Source organism: Triturus cristatus, chromosome 3_2 (genome assembly GCF_964204655.1).
Source record: "Triturus cristatus chromosome 3_2, aTriCri1.1, whole genome shotgun sequence".
NCBI classification, from domain to species: domain Eukaryota; kingdom Metazoa; phylum Chordata; class Amphibia; order Caudata; family Salamandridae; genus Triturus; species Triturus cristatus.
In genome coordinates, this window is record NC_140584.1 from 693,785,780 (window position 1) to 693,803,780 (window position 18,001).

Here is an 18,001-nt window from a genome sequence, read left to right on the forward strand (position 1 = left end):
GGGAATAACTGACTAAAGTCTGCTTTAGGAGTAATTTTTCAAAGACAAAAGCTCTCCTAGCCTAAACTGATAGGCAGACCAGTCTCTTAGAAAGGGGGGGGGGCAGCATTAAACGCTGGCAAAGATTGTGATGGAAGACCTGAAGTGCTCTGTATCCGCATTAAACCATATATTGGTGGTGGATAGTAAAAGGGGGAGTAATACCATACATTTAATTAACCAACTACCTTTGGTCAGAGGGCCAGCCCACCACTCTTTCACTCCCCCCCCCTCCATTCTCAGCCTCCCTCTCCTTCCCTATCTTTGCCCCTTCTCCTTCCCTATCTTTGCCCCTTCTCCTTCCCTATCTTTGCCCCTTCTCCTTCCCTATCTTGCCCCCTCTCCTTCCCTATCTTTGCCCCCCTCTTTCCCTATCTTTGCCCCCCTCTTTCCCTATCTTTGCCCCCCTCTTTCCCTATCTTTGCCCCCCTCTTTCCCTATCTTTGCCCCCTCTTTCCCTATCTTTGCCCCCTCTTTCCCTCTTTTTGCCCCCTCTTTCCCTCTTTTTGCCCCCTCTTTCCCTCTTTTTGCCCCCTCTTTCCCTATCTCTGCCCCCCTCTTTCCCTATCTCTGCCCCCCTCTTTCCCTATCTCTGCCCCCCTCTTTCCCTATCTCTGGCCCCCTCTCTCCCTATCTCTGGCCCCCTCTCTCCCTATCTCTGGCCCCCTCTCTCCCTATCTCTGGCCCCCTCTCTCCCTATCTCTGGCCCCCTCTCTCCCTATCTCTGGCCCCCTCCTTCACCCTAATTTGCCCCCTCCTTCACCCTAATTTGCCCTCATCTTTCCCTTTCCTCTTCTTCGCCCCCCCCTCGCTTTCCTAGTCTTTGGCACCCCTCTCTCCTTTTCCTTTCGTTTCTGCCGCCCCCCCCCCCCCCCCCCCTATTTTTTGGGCCCTCTCCTTCTCCCCATAGTGTTCAGAAGTTCTGCCGCCCTATTCATGGCTCGGAGATTTTGAGAAATAAAGCAGAACCACCCGAGCCTTTTGTGCCAGAATGTTTTTACTTAAATGCAGTCAAACCCTTCCTCTTTATTTTCTGACATAAGGTCTGACAACACTATAATTTGTTTTGATCTTTGGCTTTCAGTTCGGCTTTCTGATTTGCTGCTGTCAATGTGTTCTTTTTGTTGCGTGACCCTATTCGAAATTCACCTCATCTGCATTATCTGCTATCTAGTGGCAATGGCAGGAATTGTATATTTTCTTTGGAATAAACAGTCCTGTTTTGCTTTGACCATAGGTAGAGTTCGCTTGACATTTAGCATAGGACCATAATGCCTACTGTGTGACTGCCATCTTCCAATGAAATGTTTTCCAACCTGTGAGTTTAGAAGCTAGGAGAGCCATTTGGGGGCTAGTCCCCCTGCAAGATATCATTGATTGCTTTCCTATTAAGGAAAGTAATGTTGAAGGACATATTAATGAAAGCACCAGCGTTTTTGTTTTTTAGAGGTCTTTGTCTATATGAGGTCTAAGTCTGATAATGTATGTTTCAAGGGCGACTGTTTTATGGGTCCCCTTGACACCGTTGTGGGTTAATACATTATGGAGAGTACTCATTTTAAAACTTATCTGTTCGAGGCATATGAGCTGCAGATTGTACACTTAGCATAGATCGCCATCTGGTGTTGGGCCCGGATGTTTGCAGTTTGTTTTTCTTCTTGGACAGTCTTTGGAAGTCACGAGTTTGGTGACTCCTCCTTCGGTCCGTACTGCGCATGGGCTTCGGCTCCATCCTCAGATTGTTTTTTTCCGCCATCGGGCTCGGATGTGATACTTCGTGCTCCGGCTTCGAACTTCTACGGTTCCAGCCTCGACGGAAAATCCTCGTCTCTTCGAGTTTCTTCATCATCATCTTCATCTCTCGAAGCGGCACTTTTCTCCATCCCGTACATCGGCACCGGCCTTCGGGCCCTCCTCGACTCCGGTCCCGGCCGATGGAAAGGACTCCGTTCAAAAAGTGCCCAAAATGTGGGTCTAAATTTCCCCACACCGACCTCCATCAGGTGTGTAATCTTTGCCTCTCTCCAGAACACGAGGCCAGAGACTGCCCCGCCTGTAAGTCTTTTCGATCGAAGAAAACCATCCGGGATCGAAAAGCTCGACGCACCATGGCGCACTCATCGTCTGCAGCTCCACCGGACATCTTCGGAGACGGCGCCGAAGCTTCGGGGCAAACACACACCGAGCAGGAAGAAGACGTCGTCAGCGCTTCCGAAGCCGACGACTCCGACGTGGAGGACATCACACTGGCGCAGCGGGCAGAGTACTGTGCCCCCTCCCACCCCCGCGCCCAAAACCAAAGAGACTCAGGTTACTCCCTCGCCTGCCGGCCTGGGCAAAACCAAGACCAAAGCTTCGATCACCCCACCTTCGGGCTCGGTGTCGAAGCATCCAAAGTCTCACGGCAGCTCGGGATCGAGCCAGCCGACGCCCGGTGCCGAAAAACAGCATCCGGCACCGAAGAAAGCAATATCCAGCTCGACTCCGAAGCCACCGGTGCCGAAGCCTGGACTCTCGGTGCCGACCAAACACAAATCTGTCGGCACCGACGCTCCGGCGCCGAAAACTCCTTCGCCGAAAAAACAGGAGGCCCCAAAAAAGCATGGCACACACAAACCATCGAAGTCCTCGGTTCCGAAATCACCGGTGCCGACGGACGATTCGACGCCACTGGCTCTGTTTACACCAGACCCTCTACAAAAGACTCTGTCCAAAGATCCAAAGACTGGACTATTGACTTTAATTATCAAGAAAAGACGCCTTGATACTCCGGCTCCTCCTCCACCACCCAAACGGAAGGACTCTGCTACTTCTCCCCTCAGAGTGCCCTCCCCACTACCACCTCCCCTACCTCCTCCACCTCCTCCACCCCCTCCCAGGTCTCCGCCACCCTTACCTCACTACTCTCCGGCCCCGTCCCCAGATCCGGACGACGGGACCCGGACAATTATCCGGCGGATGCCCCCATGGATCCCACTCCACCAGGGACCCCAGACCCGTGGGAGGATTACAATAACCCTGATGTACCCGATATTCCTCAGGACGACCTATACCCATCCAGGCCGTCTCCTCCAGAGGACTCCTTAGGGTTCCATCATTTAGTGCAGAGAGCAGCACACTACCATGGGGTGGACATGCACACTGAACCAGTGGAAGACGACTTCTTACTGGATACATTCGACATACAGGACAAATCCACCTCCATCTTACCCATGCTTAAGGGTGTCACCAAGCATGCCGCAGAGGTGTTCAAAGACCCTGTCAGGGCCAGGGTACTAAACCCTAGAATAGAGAAAAAGTATAAGGCTGCACCCACAGACCCTGCATACATTAAGGGCCCTGCTCCCTTAGATTCCCTAGTTGTCTCTACAGCTAGAAAGCAGGCTAACTCCCAGTCCTCAGGAGAAGCCCCACCGCCAGACAAGGAATCCAAACTCCTAGACGCGTCTGGCAAGCGCACCGCCTCTCAAGCTGCAAACATGTGGCGCATTGCAAATACACAAGCGCTACTTGCGCGCTATGACAGAGCACACTACGATGAACTTGAGGCTCTTATGCAGCACCTCCCCGAGAAACACAAGCGTAGGGCTCATGAGCTAATACAGGAGGGTAAACTCATTACAAACACCTCCATTAAGTGTGCCCTCGATGCAGCCGACACTGCTTCTAGAGCCATAAATACCAGTGTCCTGCTTCGTCGCCATGCCTGGCTCAGGATCTCAGGGTTTAAGCCTGAAGTCCAGGCGTCCATACTCAATCACCCCTTTGACCAACAAACGCTCTTTGGGCCCAAGGTAGACGAAGCGTTGGAAAAGATGAAAAAGGACACAGACACAGCAAAGTCTATGGGGGCACTCCAAACACAAGCGTCTAAACGTTCCTTTCGACGCTCCTCCTTTCGTGGCACAGGCAGAGGCTTCTCCACCGATAGCACCTCTACCTCCTACAAATCCCCTCCTCAAAATACCTTTTCAAAGGGCAACCAAAGGGGTGGTTACAGAGGCAACAACAATAAGGGCAGGGGCAAAACTAACACCCGTTCTGCCACCCCGCCCACACAATGACTTCCCTCCGCTCCCCCCAGACCATTCCACTCCGGTCGGGGGCAGACTACAAAACTTTATCCACGCATGGGAGTCCATAACATCGGACAAATGGGTGACCCAAATCATTCGGTCAGGGTACTGTCTCGAGCTAACATCTACCCCACCCAATATCCCACCAAGGCACCGCCCAATGTCTCAAGAACATTCCACACTGCTCAAACAGGAGGTACTCTCCCTCCTCCAAAAACACGCTATAGAGCAGGTCCCCACCAATCAGCAAAATCTAGGGGTTTACTCCCTATATTTCCTAATACCAAAGAAAGACGGGACCCTCAGGCCCATTCTGGACCTCCGGCCTCTAAATGCCTACATACATTCAGACCATTTCCATATGGTCACCCTACAACAAGTCCTCCCACTCCTCTGTCAGGGAGACTTTCTCACAACATTGGATCTGAAAGACGCATACTTTCACATTCCAATACACCCCTCTCACAGGAAATACCTCAGGTTCGTGGTGGACGGGCAACATTACCAATTCACAGTTCTCCCCTTCGGGGTCACCACCGCACCACGGGTGTTTACCAAATGCGTAGCGGTAGTAGCAGCACACCTCAGACGTCAACACATTCACGTCTTCCCTTACTTAGACGACTGGCTGATAAAAGCCGCGTCTTACCACCAATGCGTGCAGCATACAAACAGCACCATCCAACTGCTCCACCAGCTAGGCTTCACGGTGAACTACCAAAAGTCCCACCTCATACCATCTCACACAAAGCAATATCTCGGGGCCACTATAGACACCTCCAAAGGTATTGCCTATCCAAACACAGCCAGAATCACAAGCATTCAAGCCTTACGAAAAACATTCCTTCCCCAACACTCTCTTCCAGCAAGAGTGTTCATGAAGCTCATAGGAATGATGGCGTCTTGCATCTTTATAGTGCCCCATGCAAGACTACACATGCGTCCACTTCAGGAGTGCCTAGCACAACAGTGGAACCAGGCCCAGGGTCAGCTGACGGATCTGGTGTTGGTGGACGGCCGCACACATCACTCTCTGCAGTGGTGGAACACCACAAACCTTTCCAAAGGGCGGCCGTTCCTGGACCCGGTTCCTCAGGTGATTCTAACAGCGGACGCATCGCTCTCCGGCTGGGGAGCGCACCTCCTACACCTCACAATGCAAGGTCTATGGACGCCACAGCAAAAATTGCTCCACATCAACCATCTGGAGCTCTTGGCGATCTTTCTAGCCCTAAAATCTTTCCAAAAACAGATTTCGGGCAAAGCAGTCCTCATTCGCACAGACAACATGACTGCAATGTATTATATCCAAAAACAGGGGGGGGACACACTCTCCCCAGCTCTCCCGCTTAGCCCAGAGCATATGGAGATGGGCAATTCCCCAAAACATCTTTCTCCTGGCACAACACGTTCCAGGCGTACAAAACACCATGGCAGATCTGCTCAGCAGACAAACGCAACAACTACACGAATGGGAACTGCATCCGCAAGTTCTTCAGCCATTCTTCAAACAGTGGGGGCATCCTCAGATAGACCTCTTCGCCACCCACGAAAACAAAAAATGCCCAAGCTTCGCCGCCAGATACCCACACCCATTGTCCAAGGGCAATGCGATGTGGATGAACTGGTCAGGCAGATTTGCATACGCCTTTCCACGTCTCCCACTAATTCCATTAGTGGTCAGGAAGCTACAACAGCACTCCCTCACACTCATTCTGGTAGCTCCGACGTGGGCCAGGCAGCCGTGGTACACCACGCTACTACAACTATCAGTGGTACCACATCAAAAACTGCACCTATCCCCATGCCTCCTAACCCAGAACCATGGAGAAATCAGGCACCCGGACCCAGCTCAGCTCAACCTGGCGATCTGGCTCCTGAAATCCTAGAATTCGGATACCTTAACCTTCCCCCTGATTGCATGAACATCATCATGGAAGCCAGACGTCCTACCACTAGAGCATGTTATGCCGCAAAGTGGAAAAGATTTGTTATTTACTGCCGTAACAATACAATCAACCCTTTAGATGCATCCATACAGCACATCATATGCTATCTGCTCCATCTCCACAGGTGTAACCTGGCATATTCATCCATACGCCTACACCTAGCAGCGATCGCTGCTTACCTACAAAACAGACAGCATTTATCTCTTTTCAGAGTGCCCGCTATTAAAGCCTTCATGGAAGGCCTTAAACGAGTAATTCCTCCCAGGGCACCACCTTCCCCTGTATGGAATCTAAATTTAGTTCTTACACGACTAATGGGTCCGCCCTTCGAACCAATGCATAAATGCGAGCTACAGTTTCTCACCTGGAAAACAGCTTTTCTCGTAGCTATCACTTCCCTTAGAAGGGTTGGTGAAATACAAGCGTTCACTATACAGGAACCCTTCATACAAATACATCACAGCAAGGTCATACTTCGCACAAATCCGAAGTTCCTGCCCAAGGTCATTTCCCCCTTCCATCTCAATCAATCGGTGGAATTACCGGTCTTCTTCTCGCAACCTCAATCTGTTGCAGAAAGAGCCTTACACACACTCGATGTAAAAAGGGCCTTGCTATACTACATACAAAGAACGCAACCCTTCAGGAAGACTAAACAATTGTTCGTCTCCTTCTCTCCACCACATAAAGGCAACCCCATTTCTAAATCAGGGATAGCTAGGTGGATTGTAAAATGCATACAGATTTGCTATCAAAAGGCAAAAAGAACATTATCTGTTCCGCCTAAAGCCCATGCTACAAGAAAGTTAGGGGCTTCTATGGCCTTTCTAGGGAATATACCCTTAGATGACATCTGCAAAGCAGCCACATGGTCTACACCGCACACCTTCACAAAACATTACTGTGTAGATGTGCAATCCAAGCAGCAAGCTAGAGTGGGCCAGGCTGTACTAAAGACACTATTTCAAACCACTGCAGTGGATACCGGTGGTCGCCGCTAAGGTTGGGTACTGCTATATAATCTATGCTAAGTGTACAATCTGCAGCTCATATGCCTCGAACGGAATATGCTACTTACCAGTATGCATCTGTTCTTGGCATGTAGAGCTGCAGAGTTGTACACGCCCACCCGCCTCCCCGGCTACCTGTATCCGTTCCAGTACATCTTATTTAGATACTACACACATGGGTTTCTCACTGTGATTACCAAGCTCCATCATTTCCCTGTTGGCGAAAAACAATCTGAGGATGGAGCCGAAGCCCATGCGCAGTACGGACCGAAGGAGGAGTCACCAAACTCGTGACTTCCAAAGACTGTCCAAGAAGAAAAACAAACTGCAAACATCCGGGCCCAACACCAGATGGCGATCTATGCTAAGTGTACAACTCTGCAGCTCTACATGCCAAGAACAGATGCATACTGGTAAGTAGCATATTCCTTCTTTTCATCGAAAGAAATTGCACCTGATACCTAGCATACCATTCATAATATATGCATACCCGTAATTACAAGCAGATGCCCTGTGCTGCGTTCTCTTTATTTAAACCAGTAATGCCAAAACAAAGAAAAGCAGTACTGCTTCACCATGCTGTGTCACGCAATATGGAGCGGCAACAATTGATGTACAGAATGCTGAATAAATCAAGCATTCATCCTCCTTCCCCCGTCAAGAGATCTGGGCTAAATTCATTTTTCATTTGCTCACTGCGCCACCCAGTTTGGACTCCACCATATGCAAAACAGTCTTGATTCTGCTCCTCATGGGAATAGTCCAGCCTGAACTGCCAGAGACCCAAGTTTGGGCATACCCATCACACTTGTGTCCCTAGCTCGCTGTGCCACTGGATTCAAGCTAGCCTGGCTGATGAAGGGTAATACCCGGAAAGTGGTCCCAGGATGCTGGTTTCTGGTCCAGGGAGGATCTGGCTTGACAGTTCGGGCTGGACTGTTCCCATGGAGAGCAGGGACTAGACTGATTTACATATGGCTAGGTCCAAACTGTTTGAATAGTTTCAATACTGTCCATGATTTTATTTTGTGATGTGTCACAAAATGTAGCAAAAATATTAAGATGATGGGTGGAATGCTGAAACTTTTCAACCTCTCACCCCCAGTCACAGACCCGGGTTTAATCCATCCCTCTTTTGCTCACTATTCCGCCCCAGTTTGGACCCACCTATATGCAAATCTGTCTTGACCCTGTTCCCAAAATATGGCACAGGATAAAGAAGCAGCCATGACTGAGTTGGGGTTCTCTGATGGGTTGATAGCACTGAAGAAACAAGGGTCTGCTCTCTAAGACTCCGTGTAGAAGGCACAATGTCCTATAATGTGGAGATACGCGAAACGTTCACCCGGAAACTTTAAGCAACATATACAAAAATAAATGCATGCAATGCATCCGGACGACAAGCCTTGGGAATAGATGCCTTGAATTTCAAGCGCATACGTGTTTCTGACATCAAAAACCTCTGCAATCTAGAAAGCCATTAAAAGGAAAGTCCATTAACTTCAGTTATGCATCCACATAAAATTAACTCCAATTCGACCGACTGTTGTGAGACATACGCTCTTCCATCACCAGAGATATATATTTTTTAAGATCAATGAAAGAAAAGTCTTCGGTGTTGAAAGAATAAAATTGGTGTCACCAGTCTGAAATGGCAGTGCTGTTGCAGGAAAATAAGACATTAAGTGGCTACAAATTACTCGGAGAAACATAAATGACCCCCAAACAGAGCTTGGTTTTTAGACAAGTTGTACTTGGAAGAGGATCAAGGGACCCCTGGCCACGAACACTTGCGATAGAATATGGACAGGCCCATAGTGCGGATGGTCCAAATTAGCCTTTGCTTTAGAGGAGGTTGCATATTATAAATACAAGGAAGATAATGCTGTGACAGAATATGTGGTAGGATCTTAACTGTCAAGACCTTTACTGACACGTGATTTGGTTGTATAGGACACAGAGCAGCAGAAGATAAGAGGTGGGTGATCCACTAAAATCTCAAGCCTGAACACTGGCTCTGCTCGAGATCCTGTTGGAACCTCGAGCCCTTGACAAGCCAAGTTTTCAAGTAGCATCTGTCTACCTTCCTCTCCCAGGACATGGCGTTGTGGCCAAAGCTCCTGACTTTGGCGCCGGGGAATCGGGTTCAATTCTGCACATTGGATCAACATCGTGTGGTTCTCCCTTTGCCTATAAAAATGAATGTGGCCTTGCATAATGCAAGCAGTGCTCTCGTAAATATAACAACTGCAGAGGTACAAACAAAGCCTTAACGCAAAAAAGCAAAGAGAAATTGATGTTGAGTGACTGATTTGTACTAAGTTCCAAAAATCCTGCGTAAATCACAGCTTCCCTACTTAAATTCTGAGCTTAAGAAAATATTTTATTTCACCATATCTTTTTCATTGTGTATGAAAGCACTTTCGAGTCGCGAATCAAAAATACTAGTTGTAAAAAAAAACAAAAGGAAAAAAAACTGTTTGATCTAATAGACTATAAAGTTGCTCTTTAACCCCTTCGACGCTTATGACGGAACGGTTCCGTCATGCACATCGGTTGGGCTGTGCTTATGACGGAACCGTTCCGTCATGGCCCCGCCCGCGCTCAGAACCTTCAGCACTGCGCGGAAATCCGCGCAGCGCTGAAGGGGTTAATCATCTGGGCCATATGTAGGGTTTACATGACAGCTGTTCTGCCTCTTAGTTGACTAATGGTTTGTTTAAAAATCACTGTTAATACTTCTCGGTGCAGTGCTAAAACGTGATGTATTAATGTCTAGGCTCCAAACGTTTAGGATGCATACTTATTTTCAATTTTTGAAGAGATTTAATCATCTTACCTGATGTTTGTTGTATGGTTGTGGTAGCAAACATTTCGGGGCTTGACTCGTGCACAGGCTGTAACGGCTGAGCCAGACCTTTGGCTCGGCTATCACTGTTAATTTGTTGTCTTGCCCATCTCTACAGCAGACACATAAGGTCTAGATGGAGGAATAGTAGGGAGCCCTTATTTACTAGTGACTCTTAACGCTGCAAGGGACAAGTAATTCCCATTGTGTTACTGAGCCTTTAACAAGGGAAGGAAGCTATAAAAAATCTAGCTAATCCCAAAGCAGTGACGCAGAATGGAAACTAATTCAAAACGTTAGCCACAAGAACCTTTTGTTTATCTTGCACCATGTGGAGACGGATTCCTTAATAGTGGATATGGCATGGAAAGAGTCTAATAGTTTACCATCCTTGGGCAGTGTGCCTCATAAGGAAGAGGCTAGATGCAGTGGGGAAAGTCTTTGAAAGAGCTGCTGAATAAAAGTGTTGTACTACAAATGCTATATTCCTTGCTGCATGGAAAGTAGAGATGGGGAAGTTCATGCAACACTTCCCAGAAAAGAGCAAGAAGAGTGCACAATGTATTCTTGGTGTGGGAGGGAGGAGCCTTAGGGGGAGATTTGTTAAGACTTGCCATAAGTCTTCCTTCATTAGACTTTGCAAACAAATACATGTCCAGGCACCCTGTGTGACGAAGCCTTGCATTGCTGCAAGTATCTACATCTAAGCCAGAAGTTTAGTTCATAGTCATTGACGTGCTATTCACTGCTGAAAACCTATAAAATAGCAGAAACTCAGGTGGTGTGGACTTGAGGCTCTTGAAGCCAAAGAGGACCATGGTTCCATCCTTATTCTTCAATCCCAAGAGGGCAGAATGGAACTACGATAGATATTGGTGGCAATATCCCAGTCAGCAAAGATAATTCTTTTGAGAAAGGCAGAAGATCACAAACTTCAAGCAGTAATGGCCAATCAAACAAAAGCCCGATTCGTCCCCTCCAGTTGCACAACACTTGGCGGTTGACCTGCCTGGGGGACTATGTGTCACAAAGATGGAATGACAAGGAAGAACCTGCAAAAAATATATTAAGTTGTGATTATTGCCTAGAACTGGTGAACACGCCCACAATGCAACCACACAAAAACCTCAATCCACTGCTGCAACAAGAGGATGAAGGGTTACTGCACAAGGGGCAGCTGAAAAGGAACCAGAGACCTGCTATTAAAATAAGATTGGAGTGACCCGTTCCGCAATTAAAGTTCTAGATGCAAATACAACAAATCACCATTTCTGAGAACAGGCTGTTATCTTGATAACTGTTGATCTCATAGACTCCTAGTGTAACATGCTGAGGAGTATCAAAATATCTAGGGTTTGTCCTTGAGGTTATTCACGATCATTTAAATATGCTACCTTTCAGCATGAAATCTGCACCCACTATCTTTTTCAAGATATCTGGTTGTGGTGACTCTATTGCTATTCACTGCTGAAAACCTATAAAATAACAGAAACTCAGGTGGTGTGGACTTGAGGCTCTTGAAGCCAAAGAGGACCAGGGTTCCATCCTTATTCTTCAATCCCAAGAGGGCAGAATGGAACTATGATAGATATTGGTGGCAATATCCCAGTCAGCAAAGATAATTCTTGTGAGAAAGGCAAAAGATCACAAACTTCAAGCAGTAATGGCCAATCAAACAAAAGCCCGATTCGTCCCCTCCAGTTGCACAACACTTGGCGGTTGACCTGCCTGGGGGGACTATGTGTCACAAAGATGGAATGACAAGGAAGAACCTGCAAAAAATATATTAAGTTGTGATTATTGCCTAGAACTGGTGAACACGCCCATTTCTGAGAACAAAACAGCCTGTTCTCAGAAATGGTGATATCTTGATAACTGTTGATCTCATAGACTCCTAGTGTAACATGCTGAGGAGTATCAAAATATCTAGGGTTTGTCCTTGAGGTTATTCACGATCATTTAAATATGCTACCTTTCAGCATGAAATCTGCACCCACTATCTTTTTCAAGATATCTGGTTGTGGTGACTCCACATTTAAGATGACCTACAATTCAGATGTGCCCATACCCAGACGATTTGCTGGCAAAGGGAACCTTGTTCCAACAGTGTCCAACAAGCACAAACCAAGTAATGCAACAACTATCCTAGTTGGGGTTCCCAGTCAGCAGTAAAATCCATCCTGTTCAAACAATAGATTTTCTTGGGAGTAGAGCAGGACAGTAACGCAGTAGTGGCAGCCTCAACACAAAATAAACTACTAGTGTTTTAGGAGCAAGTTTGCCTCGAACAAATAGTACAGCCTCTTACAAAGAGAATTGTGATGAAAATGTTGTGATAGATGACATCCTGCAATCCCCTGTGAACACCAGCAAATTTGACCGATAAAGTGGTTAACAAACTAGTGCTCTCAGTCACTGGGGGATGGTAAGGACCTTGTGGTTGTTGCAAAGTAAGGTACAAGAAGAATTGAAGTTGGGAGTACACAGCTTCATGAATAAAGGCAGGACCAGTCCTCAAAGTGGCAACAATGGATGCATACAGGGTTGGGGAACTACAAATACGTTTAATTGGACACCAGATATACAGTGTAACTAATGGCTATGGTTGCAGTTCATACTGTTGAGTGTCTGAATAGAAATGCACCTGGGGCCGTATTATACATACGTGGCATTATCGGTTTGTGCCATAGTGCACTTTTTAAACGGTGTGTAAAAAAGGACAGTGCACTGTATTACAAAGAATGTGCTGCCCCCAGGGCAGCTGTACCAGCGCATGCAAGTGAAATACAGAGTGGCTGCTTCAAAGCTGTTCTGTGTTTCGCATTGCAGGCAGCATACCGCCTGCACTTTCAAAAGGAGAGAGAGATCTTGCAGGGAGGTCCAGTGAGTGACTGCATCCACTTGCAGGGGAATGTCTATTTTCTTCACCCCAAGAAGGCTGCCATTAGGAGGCACACTGAAAGAGCACCACCCTTTTGTGGCGCATTTTCAGGGTGCCTCATAAAGGCCTCTTTGACTCTGTGCCCGTGCTGTATTATGAACGAGGGAGCAGAGGCAAAGTGATTTCCTCATTTGCATGGGGCCACACCCCCATATAAATAAATTAATGTCCTCTTAAGATGGCGCTGGTGCTACATTTGCGCTAGCACACTCAGTATTACGGAAGGGGCTGTACATGCGTCTGCGGCCCCTTCTGTAATACTTAAGTGCTCTTGGTGCACAAGCCTATTGTGCCCCAGGTGCACTTGCTGTTATACAGTCCACCTGGTTGTAATCGTGGATGCTTAAACTAAGGGTGGAGTGACATGCCTGTTGCAGGTGTGTGTTCCTATATATTATACTTGTAACTGTAATTGTGGGAGGGGGTGAAGAGGCTCAACTATAAAACAAAAATACACTCTAAGATGTTCATACTTTTTTGGGTGTAAACCTGCCAAATGTAGTTCCCTGTAGAACAGCAGCAGATTTGCAACTAACCTGTATAGAGCTACTAATTGAAAAGAATAGGGAAACTAGTGTCTCCTTAGGAAGACACCTGATAATCATTACAAGTTGAAGTGCATAAATTCTTTCTACACCCGGAGTTCAGCCCTCTTCGTGTACTGCATGATGTTGTGAAACCCGAGAACAGCTGCAGCAGGCTTTTCCAACCAGTAGCTCGTGAGCTACTGGTAGCTCTACAGTTACTTGTAAGTAGCTCTCCTGTGTGCATACTAGTCTAGAAAATTAAAAGCTTTTCCTTAGTTGACTTCTATTTGTATACCAAAATTAAAAAGCATGTAGTTGAGAGGAAAATGTGTGTATTCTCAGAGCTCATAAGCTGATGTTTTGAGAAAAATGGTTGAATATCCAAAATATACTTAAAGTTGATAATTGAGTGATAAAAATCAAAAGGTGTTGGTGAGACTTATTCCTAATAATAACTTGGTGCTAGGGTCTTTGCAGTAATGACTGTCGTGTATTACGTTAAGGTGTTCCACATTGACAGACCATTTTTATATTACTGCTGGCAACAATGCTTGATGCACTGGATTGATCACTGCTGGTAATCTTTGCACCTGTGGCCACTAATGCAATCTTGCCTGATGTGATAACTATTACATTGCTTATAATATTAGTAGCTCAGGAAGATTTCCATTGATCATAAATAGCTTTTGTTACAGAGAAAGCTGGAGACCCCTGAGCTACAGGCTCTGGAAGGTAGACCACCCCACTTGAGAGGAAGAGAAACTTCACTGAGTTGGTGGCAAGCATTGTAGTAAACCTTTTAGTGAACCACTCAAGTTTGACTCCCCACGCTCTAATTCAAGAGGTTACAGATGCTGAGAATGCTTTGGAGCTAGAGGGACGCACCATGCTTTGTTTGAGATGCAGAGATAGAGGAGTTCTGCAAATGCTTTTTGCCAGTGATGTTTAGCATTGACACAAACAAGCATTTGCAAAGCCAATAGTTTTAACATCTCTGTGGTAAAATCAGAAGTAACGCACAGATGGAAACATAGATGTCCCACATAACAAAATAAGCATCTATGCTCCTGCTGGGACGGGGTTAGAACCTCAAACATTTCTCCATTCTAACTATAGAGAGTGTCAAGAAGGTACTTGCTGTACCAGTAGTAAATTTTAACCATGTTGATCATTTAAACACATCTAAATAGAGCATACAGCCAACCTATTGAGAAAATTACTGGTATGTGCTTACAGATCTGGAGTAAAATTAAACATGCCATCTGAACACCCAGAGCTCTTACTGGGCAGTACTGGTCTAAAACCCGCAGTTCTAAATCTATACACAGGACCTCATTGAAAGTAGAAGGCAACAAGCTGGGGGAAGAGATTGAGAGATCAGACGTTCTGCACTGGTACCCGATCTATGCCATGCGTGCCTTGATAAATGTGAGGCCAGTGGAACTGTTGGATACGCTGTAGATGCGTGAAGGTGTAGGTAGGATGAACTGAATAGACCTGCTGGTAGCTGGTGTTTTTGCTCCTAATGTGAACTAGTAGGAGTTCCTCCGTTCTCTGGCGGGGTAAATGGACCACAGTGCTCAAATAGCGATGCTGTGGGTGGGGATTCGACCAGCATTGAGAGCCTCAACCAAGACAGATCTTACCCACCCCTACCTTCATCGAGCATAGTGAGAGCAGATGGGTCGATTTTTAAATGGGCTCGTCGCCCCCAAAAAAAGTTTGTTCCTCTTTCACCTCGCACATAACGCGTGATCTATACAAAATAACAATTTTCTAATCAAGATAAATGAAAGTAGTAGTTTCAATACGTTATGAACATCCTGTTGATGGTGTGTTTGAGGGCCAACAATCAAAATGTATGACTCCAATATGGATTTGGCACTAAACCGGTTATAAAAGCCTTCAGGTCAGACAACGCCTAAGCTCCAAAATTAAAGGGTTGCACAGTGTGACTACGATCACAGGGGGGAAGAAAGTGTCCCCAATTTTTATAGGGCGGTTAGATGCTCCTTCCAGCACACCCAGGTTCCTGTTGGAAATTCAGGATCTAATTTAGCAGATTCCCAATGAGATGTGTGATCTGGAGATGAGGGTATCCTGTATTGCCAAATACATTTGGCATAATGTCTATTATGTTTCTACATAGAACCTCTGTTATTCTTGTCAAATTGGGCAGATTTAATTCAACTTCTAAGAGAGAACGCACCAGGTCCGGCAAACTAGTATTTGAACACCTGGAGTGCTTATGTTCAGTAGTGATCCAATACTGTAGTTGAGGGGTAATTGAGGAAAAGATAATAGAGTTTGTGCAACAGTTAAGTGTTTTGTGACGTGGTGCAGGCTCTGAGATGGCTTTGAGATTGCAAACACAGCTTTGGTCCTGGGTCCGTAGTCAGTTTTCAGGAGCTTGTAATAAGGCTTTATTTAGACGACCAGTGTTGCTTGGTGACAGCAGTACCCTTGCTTTGGGTTCTGTGTGTCCTGGTCTTTTCCTTAACCTTGTGTTTGTCTCAAGCAAGAGACAAGTCCCCATGCCTGAGGCAAGATGGTGTACCTGCCCTGAGTGGCCCAACACACCGTGGGGAGGCTATTGCGCTGCAGAACAGGCGAGATTACCATACATATCGATGATCCCAAGCCCTCTGACCCCCCAGTCCAAGTAGAACCGGAGTCTAATAGCATTTGGGGTGGCACTGAGATGTGGAACAACACCTGAAGGGACACGAGCGGGGAGTGGACTTACGGACCTGGCAACTAAAAGAAACAAGTATTTGCAATGCATTAGGTCTTGCATTTGTTAAAGTTAGATCTGATGGCGTTGAAAATAATGTGTTCGAGGTATATGAGCTTCAGATTACACACTATGCATAGATTGCCATCTGGTGTTGGGCCTGGATGTTTGCACTTGTTTTTGTCTTGGAAAGTCTTTGGAAGTCACGAGGTATGTGACTCCTGCTTTGGATCATAATGGGCATTGGCTCCATCCTCAGATTGTTTTTATCTGCCATCGGGCTCGGATGTATTTTCGCGTTCCGGTTCGGAACCGTTAACGGTTTTCACTTTTGACGTGCAATCCTTCCTTTCTCAACGGTATTGTTTCGATCGCGTTTTCCCAATCCACGCGACCCTTCAACTTCAAAGTCTTTGATTCCGGTCGTCGACGAAGGCCTTCGGGCCTACCTGGGCCTCATCTCCGGCTCTTGGAAAGGACGCCATTCAAACAGTGTCCTCGATGTGGGTCGAAGTTTCCCCACACGGACCTGCATGAGGTGTGTAACCTCTGCCTCTCACCGGAGCACGAGGCCAGAGACTGTCCAGCTTGCGCCTCCTTCCACTCCAAGAAGACGATCCAGGGCCGACTAGCTAGAAGAACAATGGCTCGCTCCTCATCTTCGATCCCCGACGACATCTTTCAAGAAGGCGTCGATGTCCCGGAGCAAGGTCTGGTCGAAGAAGGCATCATCAGCGCCTCCGAAGCAGATGACGTCGAGGACATCACTCCAGCTCAGAGGGCTGTGAGTACAGACGTCGACCCCCGACCCAAACCCCCCCTCGACACTATCAAAAAAGGCTTCGTACCACCTTCACCTTCGAGCCCAGGTGTACACCGAGACACTGCTTCCCATGCCCCGCCTTTGGGCCCGGTAAAGAAGCCTACTAAGCCTTCAGGGGTCTCTGGCTCGAGTCAGCCTACACTCGGTGCCGAAAAACATACTCTGGGACGAAAAAGAAGACTTCGTCCTCATCCACGCTGACCGCTGCTTCGACATCTAAGCACTCTGCGTCGAAGGCTAGTACCGGTTCCTCGGCACCAACAACACCTTCGGAGCCGATCAAGAAATGCCCACCAAAGGGCCCCAACTCTCATTCTTCAAAGCCAAAGACCTCGGAACCGAAAAAACAACAGGTTCCATCGGACAAAGACACTACAAAACTGCACGCTTCCAAACCTAGAACTGCTACCGAGTCGACACCAAAAAAACTTACGGCACCGAAGCCGTCGACTCCGAAGGATCTGCTTCCCACAGAAGAACTGTTTCGTTCAGATCCTACCCAAAAGACACTTGTGAAGGATCCTAAGACTGGTCACTTAATGCTTAGTATCAAGAAAAGACCCCTAGAAGTGCCTGCACCGGCACCACCACCGAAAAATAGAGACTTTGCTACCTCTCCATTAAGGATCCCTTCTCTTCTTCCTCCTACCCCCACCACACCGCTCTCCTGCACCATCACCTACCCCAGTGGATGATGATAACACCTCAGATGATGCAAGGGGAGGTGCGGACGATCAATCCCTAGGGGGAACCCTACCGGCTCCCCAGACCCCTGGGATGATTACATTGTCCCAGACGTCCCTTACACCCCACAGGATGATATCTACTCCTCCAAGCCTTCCCCTCCTGAGGACAATATCTGCTTCAACCAGCTCCTTCACAGAGCTGCCCAGTACCACGGGGTTGCCCTTCATACAGACCCAGTAGAGGAAGATTTTCTCATGGACACCAAACAAAGGTCCACCTCAATTTTACCCATGCTTAAAGGGGGCATTAAGCATGCACCAGAGATCTTTAAAGACCCCATCAGGGCTCGAGCCATCAACCCGAGAAT